Source organism: Dioscorea cayenensis, chromosome 6 (genome assembly GCF_009730915.1).
Source record: "Dioscorea cayenensis subsp. rotundata cultivar TDr96_F1 chromosome 6, TDr96_F1_v2_PseudoChromosome.rev07_lg8_w22 25.fasta, whole genome shotgun sequence".
Taxonomy (NCBI): Eukaryota; Viridiplantae; Streptophyta; class Magnoliopsida; order Dioscoreales; family Dioscoreaceae; genus Dioscorea; species Dioscorea cayenensis.
In genome coordinates this window covers 12,173,603-12,182,191 of record NC_052476.1, presented here as the reverse complement: position 1 = coordinate 12,182,191, position 8,589 = coordinate 12,173,603, and the positions used below count along the sequence as shown (strand labels likewise).

Sequence of the window (8,589 nt, the reverse complement as noted above, 5' to 3'; positions counted from 1 at the left end):
GAATTAAGTGTCTTTACTTCCTACTCCCTGTGGATTCGATACCCGCTCAACCGGGATTATTACTTTCGACAAACCCGTGCACTTGCGGGATATACGCAAGGGGATCTTGCCAAGTTTTTGGCGCCGTTGCCAGGGAGCTAGCCGTTTAGAGATACTTTGCACTTTGTTTTCTTAGTTATTTCACCACATATTCTAATTCATATCTTCTTATTCTATCATCATTGTGATTGTCTTTTTTTTTCTTTTTGGTGCAGCCCCAGGTTATGACCCGAGGGAATTCATCAATATTGGTTGAAGGAGACCCTGAGCTTGAGTGTACACTTAGAAGAAAAGGGAAAGAACCTGTGCAAGAATAGCATAATCCAGCTGATTTAGAAGTAGAAGGATCTGAAAACATGGAAGAACAAAAGTGAGCAACAACGAACACTATCCGATTATGCCAGACCTTCAGTGTTGGGGACACAATCGAGTATTGTGCGTCCCCCAATTATAGCTCAGAACTTCGAGCTAAAGCCGGCATTCATCCATATACTGCAGCAGTCTGCACAATTCAACGGTTTGGCCGATGAGGATCCAAACAGTCACATAGAGAGCTTCCTCGAGGTGTGCGACATATTAGAGATAAATAGTGTGATGGATGATGCCATCAAATTGAGAGCCTTCTCATTTTCCTTAAAGGGGAGAGCAAAGCAGTGGCTACACTCATTACCTAGAGCATCAATCACTACATGGGAGGAGATGGTAGAAGCTTTTCTAGCCCGTTATTTCCCTCCCGGAAAATCATCAAAGCTTAGGAATGAGATCTCATCTTTTGTGCAGCTAGAATTGGAGTCTCTATTTGAGACATGGGAAAGGTTCAAGGAACTCCTGCGAAAGTGTCCGCAACACGGATTTCCGGAGTGGATGATTGTTCAAATCTTCTACAATGGTTTGAACCCGAGTACAAGGTAACTCTTGGATGCGGTGGCAAGAGGTAATGAGGCTCATCAATTGATTGAGGAAATGGGGTTAAATAGCTACCAGTGGAATGCTAGGGAGAAGAAAAAGGTGGCCGGTCTCCATGAAATTGATCCGGTAACTTCATTGGCGGACCAAGTGGAGAGTTTGAGTAAGAAACTAGATCTTATAGCTTCGAATAGAGTTGTGGCCGTGACCAATTGCACCGGTTGTGGTGGAGGACATGCTCCCTGCGATCGCCCAATCGTCATTGGTGATGTTTCTTCAGTTGAGAACGTTGACTTTGTAGGTAATGCCATGAGACCTCTAGGGAATCCATACAACAACACTTACAATTCAGGTTGGAAGAATCATGCCGATTTTTCATGGAGTAATCAAGGACCACAGAAGACCATGGGGCCATCGGGTTTCCAACAACAGCAATAAGCCCCTCAAGTGGAAAACAGAATTTCAGGCTTGGAAACCCGAATGACGGATTTGGAGAAGCACTTGGCTAGATTTGTTCAATCGGCAAATACAAATACAAGGTTTGAATCAGTCGAGGCTACACTTCACAATCACACCGTCTCTCTCCGAAAGGCCACATGGAAGTTTACCAAGCAACACAGAAACCAATCCTAGAGAACATGTGAAGGCGATCACTTTGAGAAATGGTCGTAAGGTTGAAGGGAGGCTTCCGAGTGAAAAGCCGAAAGAACACGCACCCGAGGTTGTAGAGGCTGAGGAGGGAGTAAACAAAGAGAAAGAGGTGGCACCCCCACCTTTTAAGCCAAGAATCCCTTACCCCTCTAGATTGAAGAATGACCAAGGGGATGAACAGTATAAGAAGTTCCTGAGTCTGTTCAAACAACTCCACATCAATATTCCTTTTGTAGAGGCATTGGCTCAAATGCCTAAGTACGCGAAGTTCCTGAAAGACCAATTGACCAACAAGAGGAAATTGGAAGAGAGTGCTTCAGTGTTGCAAAATAACATGCTAAACAAGAAGAAAGACCCGGGAAGCTTCATCATTCCGTGTAACATCAGCAACTTAGGTGAGGAAATGGCATTGGCGGATTCAGAGGCAAGTATCAACGTCATGCCATATAATTTCTTCCAAAAGCTAGACTTAGGAGAGCCTAGGCCTACTCGGATGACTTTACAATTGGCGGACCGAACGGTATGACATCCGAGAGGCATCATTGAAGACGTGCTTGTCAAGGTGGACAAGTACATTTTTCGGGTTGACTTTGTAGTGCTAGATGTCGATGAGGATGCGGATGTACCCTTGATACTTGGGAGACCGTTCTTGCAGACTTCCAAAGCATTGATTGACATGGACGGCGGAGAGCTCACATTGAGAGTTGGAGATGACAAGCTCACATATCGCCTTGCTGAAGCCATGCGGAATTCTCTTCATTTTGATGACACTTTATACTTTCTAGACACTACTGATGAGCTTGTTGATGAATATGTGCAGGAAATGTTCAACCTGGATCCATATGAAGGCTTTGTTCGACCAAGAGGAGAGCAATGAAGAAGTAATGATGCTTGGTTCGATTGGAGAAGAAACATCTACCCCGGTGATCTTTAAGACGGTGCTCTGGAAAATGAAGAGGGCTCGGAGACGCCACCAAAAACGCTCCAAGATTGTTGGAGACATACATGAGCCAAAAAAGTTAGATGAACCATTGATAGGCGATTTGAAACCCGATAATACACCCTCTACCCTCAAGAGACTTTTCTCATCATGCTTTCAAGTCATGGGTAAGAGGGAGACTTTCATTCATGAACCCCCGTGAGGTAAGACAAGGTACGTCAAGCTACGTGACGTTAAACAAGCGCTTCTTGGGAGGCAACCCAAGTGTTTACTGTTTTCCTATCTTCTTAGTTTAGTTTGTTTGCATGAATAAATTGTTAAGTGTTGGTGTCTCGATTTTTAAGTGCTTGTGCTGCGATTTTGTTGTGGCTTTTTAAAAGAACTCATTGTGTGTTTTGTTGAGAGTTGGCGAAGTTTGGTCGTTTGAGTTGTATTTCGTGTTTTTATCTGGTAAATTTTGCATAATATAGCAGGCTCTGAGTGTGTAAACATGTTCAGAATAGTTCTGCAGAGCCTGCATGTTTTTCTAAGTCATCCAGAGAAAACACACGGGCGTGTGGAATTTCCACGCGCCCGTGGGTGTACTGCGAGCTCATCTAGAGAAGGCACAAGGGTGTACGGCTGCTCGTGTGGATGACCATGCGACTGTCACACGCCCATGGGTAATTTCCGCACGGGCGTGTGAATTCCTGCAGAGTTGGGCAGATTTTCCCGAGAGCACACAGGGGCGTGGAATCGCCCCTGTGAGCGACCTTGTGAAACACACACGAGCATGGGTAATTTCCACATGCCCGTGCGAAACTCTGCAGGGTGTTCCCTCCATCCCGAGAAAACACAGGGGCGTGCGGCTGCCCCTGTGAGTTGGGCATGTGTAAGTCCACGCCCGTGCGGAATTTCCGCACGGGCGTGTATACATTTTTCTCGGATATCCAGCAAGGCCACAGGGGCGTGCGTCCACACCTGTGAACCCTTCGTTTGAGGGCACACGGGCGTGGACGACTCCCGCACGCCCGTGTGGATCTCCAGGATTTAAAGGACCATCCGGTCTCCGAATACAAGAGTCACACCCTTCCCCTCAAATAAACTAAGCCGCCCAAAGAGCATTTTTTTGACATTCTTGTCCCCTGCTACTATCGTCTTCGAGTTGATTGATTGAGCATTGTGTGGATTGTAAGGGTGTTTAAGTGCAGCACATCGGTAAGCCTTGATTTCCTCTCTTCTTCGATTTCGTTTTAATCTAACTGATTACCTGCGATTAAAATGGTCAATACACATCGTTTTCTTGCTAAACTGGTTATGATTTGTTTTTAAGATGATATGGAAGTGAGATAGAGAGGTGGCATGGAGATTGGCTACAAGGGCCGTGCGGTTTTCATGCCCCGTGGTAGCGCATGGGCATGCAGAATTTCCGCACGGCCCTGTGTTCTTATTTTTCTGCAGCTTGAATGGAACTGATTGATTTTCCTTTTCTAATACATGCAGGTATGGCTACCAAATCGAAGAAAGCAGTTGCTAAGCGGCCTCGAAAACCTGCCCCTGAGCCGGAAGTTATGGAATTCACACTCCCTGCGCATCAAGCTCGGTTTGAGCGGTTAGAGAAGCTTAAGTTTGGTCAAACGCGAATTCTGGATGTTGGGTTACTTAGGAAGGTGCAACTAGTGGATGATATGGCTGACGAGGTCGAGAAATTATTATTGGTCGGTAATTGGCACAAGTTACTGAACATTCATGACCCTGCTATCCGCACATTCACTTTGGAGGTACATGCATTGTTTGAGTTCGACCGCTCTTATGCTCATTTTGATAGTGTCGACGTGATTCAGTTCAGAGCTTTTGGGCAGCATCATAGTATGAGTGTCACACAGTTTTCCACTAGACTTGGTCTATATGATGAAGAGTATACTGAAACTGAGGAGTATGAGAATCTCCCAATTGACATGACGGGTTTATCTCCCATTGAGGCGTATTCATTATTATGTGGAAAGGGGCATTATGAACCAGGAGTGTCTAAGGCCTCATGTTTATCTCGACCCAGTTACAGATATCTTCACGCCATCATAAGCAGGTCAGTGAATAGTTACGGTGATAGCACGGGAGTCATCAACAAGCAAGAGCTTCTGTACTTGTCCTCCATGGTTCGGAACGAACCGGTCCATCTGGGACACATTTTAGCGGAGTATTTGAAGCATCAAGGACAATATCCTCGATTGGGTGTCATCTTCTCAGGTCCATAAATTACCAGACTCATTATGGGGATGGGTTTGCGAGACAAAATCAACGGAACTGAGATAGCGATAATACCAGCACCACTTCGGTTAGAGACAATGAGGCTCATGGGGTTGATCCGAAAATATTCAAATGGTGTTTATGTGCTGAACATACCATTTGAAGATGAAGCTGGGGCATCTCAGTCCGCTCCCGAGCCCCAACCAGCACCGATAGGCACTGAGACACCTCCAGCAGTAGAGGAACCACCCCCCGTGCGTATATTTCCACCATCTCAAGCTCATGATCATTTTGAGAGGCTTGAGAGCACCTTGGGAGTGATACAGACAGAGGTGGCTGAGACTCGAGCAGAGATTGCCGAGATTCGGGCTACGCAGGCCACTCAGTATACAGAGTTCATGGCACATTTTGACATATTACAGCAGATCGTAGAGTGAGATGTTGCCTCATCATTTGTCCTGCAACCGAGGACCCTTCAGGCCCCGTCAGTTCCTCCAGCACCTCCATCCTCGACTACAGCATCGGTGGACCCACCATGTGCTTCCACTTCAGCAACAGCAGCAGCACAGGAGCCCGAGAGCGACTCTAACACTTGACTTTTCTTTTACTTTCGTGCATTTTACTTTATTCTATTTTCTTGTTTTTAGACTTGTTCACTCATAAAGGATTTTTCCTTCTGAGTTTATGTTATGTTGTATTTACCGAGTTGTATTTATTGCTTCATCTTTTATACACTCGAGTTATTTTTGTTTTTCTTGAGCTTCACTGAACCCCCTCGTGTATGCGTGCATATGGTCTTGTTATCTTGGGAATTGAGACTTAGTCATGGGCACGGCCAAGGTGCTTCGGCATTTGGCCGTGTGAGCTTCACAACCCCTTGGAACACTACTCCCAATGAATTACCTTCATCAAACGCAACACTAGGAGTCAGGGGAGTATTGTTTTGATTGCTTCTCCCACATCTATTTTTGAATGATATATTTTGAGTGAGCTTGCATGTGTACATTGGGGACAATGTACAACTTAGGTGTGGGGGGGAGTTTCATAATGCGCACATCGTTTCTATTGTTCTTGATTATTATATGCTCACATAGCCAATGGCGGTTCACCTTAGTTGCAATGATTATATTCTTAAGTCTAGGAGAATTGTTAACATTGAATGTTTTCATGCTCTAGTTCTTGCTTGAATTTTTACGAATTTTTGCCTGATTTACACTTAGTGCACTATTCACTCTCTTAACTCTATTGGAAACTCATGTTCGATGTTAAAGGGACTAGTTAGGTTTACTTCTTTTGCTAAATTAAAAAAAAATGAAAATAAAAAGAAGGAACAAAATAGTTTTAGTGTTATTTGTATTTGTTGGTTGGAAAGAGCAACCACCTATGAAGTATGAAGCTACTCTCACAAGTCAGATACTAGTTATGCCCTAATGAGAGAAAGAGCTATCTCATAGGATGAGTGAAAGCTACCACCTCGAAAGTGTGAAAGCCACCTTAGCGGCCGCTTTGGAAAGGGCTACCTTAGAGGATGTGTGAAGCTACTACCATCTTTTAAATGTTTTGTCACTTTTGTAGATAAATAAGTCCCTTGTACTTAGAACTTTGAGGAGTATACTTTGGGTTGTTTTGAGTGAGTTCACACACATACACGAAATTCGGGTTTGTCATTTTTTTTTTATTATTCAAGTTTTTAGCTAGAGCATTGATTTTTCATATTTAGTGTTGAAATTTTCCTTACTTGTAGAATACTTTCTTTGTATGCCTCGGTGAAGCTAAGGCCAAGCACTTTCAATATTTTCTTCATTGATGCACAAAATGTTTTAATGTTTGCTTGAGGACAAGCAAAAGCTTAAGTGTGGGGGAGTTTGATAAGTGCTTGTGCGATATGGATGCGAAGTGTTCATTACTTATGTTCAGTATTACTTTTCTCAGGTTTTTACACTAATATGTGTGTTTTTATGTTACTTTTATGCAGGTAGGGTTGTGAGGCCGAGTATGAAGGAAATAGGCCAATGTGGATCATAATGCACCTATTTTGGAGGAAATCTTGCTAAGGTTCAAACGCGAAGACATAGGTCAGGTGTGAGATGCTAGAGTGTGTGCCAACCTCCTCGCATTCGTGTGAGCACATCCATTTGGAGGAGCACAAAGACAGTCACACTCGAGCATTCTGATTTATGCACATAAGAACGAGAGCTCCACCAACATGTATATCATTGAAGAAGCAAGTGATTCACGATGTAAACGTGTGCCCGTTTGCTTTACCCCGATGAAAATATGGAATTTGGAAGTTATTCAGGTCGAAGATTGTAGCAGAGCACCGTAGCAAGTACTGTAGCAGCACTGTTCACAGCCGGCCGAGAAATCAGAGAAACATAGAATCCACACGGGCGTGTGGAAATTATCCACCGCCGTGTGGAAAATTCCACACGGGTGCGTGTACTGTCCACGCCCATGAAGTCGCCCGATTCCAGCCCTATTTAAAGCCGATTCAGCCCCGATTTTGGTATTCTTTTCTCCATGTTTTCCCCAACTTGAGAGAAGGCTTCGGCTAGGGTTTTGAGGGGTATTGGCTAGGGTTTTGGAGAGGTTCTATGGCTCCGACATCGAGCGTCGTTTGGAAGAAGGTTATTGGGAGAGCTTTCGTTGTCATCGATCCGGCGAGGTGTATCCTAGGCCGGATAAAGGATCCCTTGCGACGAGTAGAGAACTCTCCATAAGACCATTGACACGACCATCGAGGGGGTTTCTTTATGGATTCATTGCTTTTACATTCGATTTCTTTGATTGTACTTAGCTCCATGGAAAGCTAAACCCATAGTGGGTACTTGGGTGATTGTGAACCCTAGGATGTATTTGTTTCATTGGACTTCTTTATTATGCTTTCAATAAATTGATGTTTATTATGAGTTCCAACCTTGAATGCTTGATTGTATGAAAATTTCCGCTAGAGTGACACTAGGGTTGAGAGTTGTTGTTGGTAACCTTGTGAGTGATTGACACACCACGAGCGTTAGACAAAGCTAGGTTGGAGAGGGTTGAGAGGGTGAGTCGAGAGGTATAGGAGCGTCCCCTTTCCCCTCCGACGTGATAGATTCTACCTCCGTTCCTCAAGTTCTTTGTGGCCATAATAGAGTGAATGGTCTAAGGGATGAATCTCCACTGGGGCTTAATTGCGCGTGCAACGGAGTGAAGCGTTGAGGGGATCTTAGTATCTAGGGCTTAATTTTGGTTAGGGACCTTCTGCCAGGACCAAAAGGTTAGGTCTATAATTAGGAAGAGATTTATCACCTAAAATCCCTAGTACTCATTGCAACTTTATTTGAGTGCGAGGTTGAGAGGTTATTTAATCTCTCCTCCGGGACATGAATAGAGTTAGGCATAGTTGACCTTAGATTTCGGACTATATATGTAAGGATTTCCATGACTCACCATTGCATTGATTAGGAAGCATAATAGGGAGTTCTTACACTTGAAGCGATTATCCTAGGTGAAGCATCATCCGAGTACCCCATCTTTATCGATTGCCTTACCTCCTCCTTACTTTTGCTCTCTTACTTGTTGCTTTTAATTGTTGAGAATTGAATCATTGTCACACTTATCATTGTTGATATTCCACATAGCTAAGAATCGAATTAAGTGTCTTTACTCCCTACTCCCTGTGGATTCGATACCCGCTCACCCGGGATTATTACTTCGACAAACCAGTGATAGATTCTACCTCCGTTCCTCAAGTTCTTTGCGGCCATAATAGATTGAACGGTCTAAGGGATGAAGTTCAGCTGGGGCATAGTTGCGTATGCAATGAAGTGAAGCGTTGAGATGAT

At 44.2% G+C, this 8,589-nt stretch overlaps 1 non-coding gene across 1 annotated transcript; it reads right to left on the bottom strand.

Annotated features, from left to right (window-relative positions):
* Nucleotides 1–786: 786 nt before the first annotated feature.
* Nucleotides 787–893, bottom strand: LOC120264019. Its single transcript, XR_005537203.1, has one exon. It is a non-coding gene; the product is annotated as a small nucleolar RNA R71 (small nucleolar RNA).
* Nucleotides 894–8,589: the final 7,696 nt, after the last annotated feature.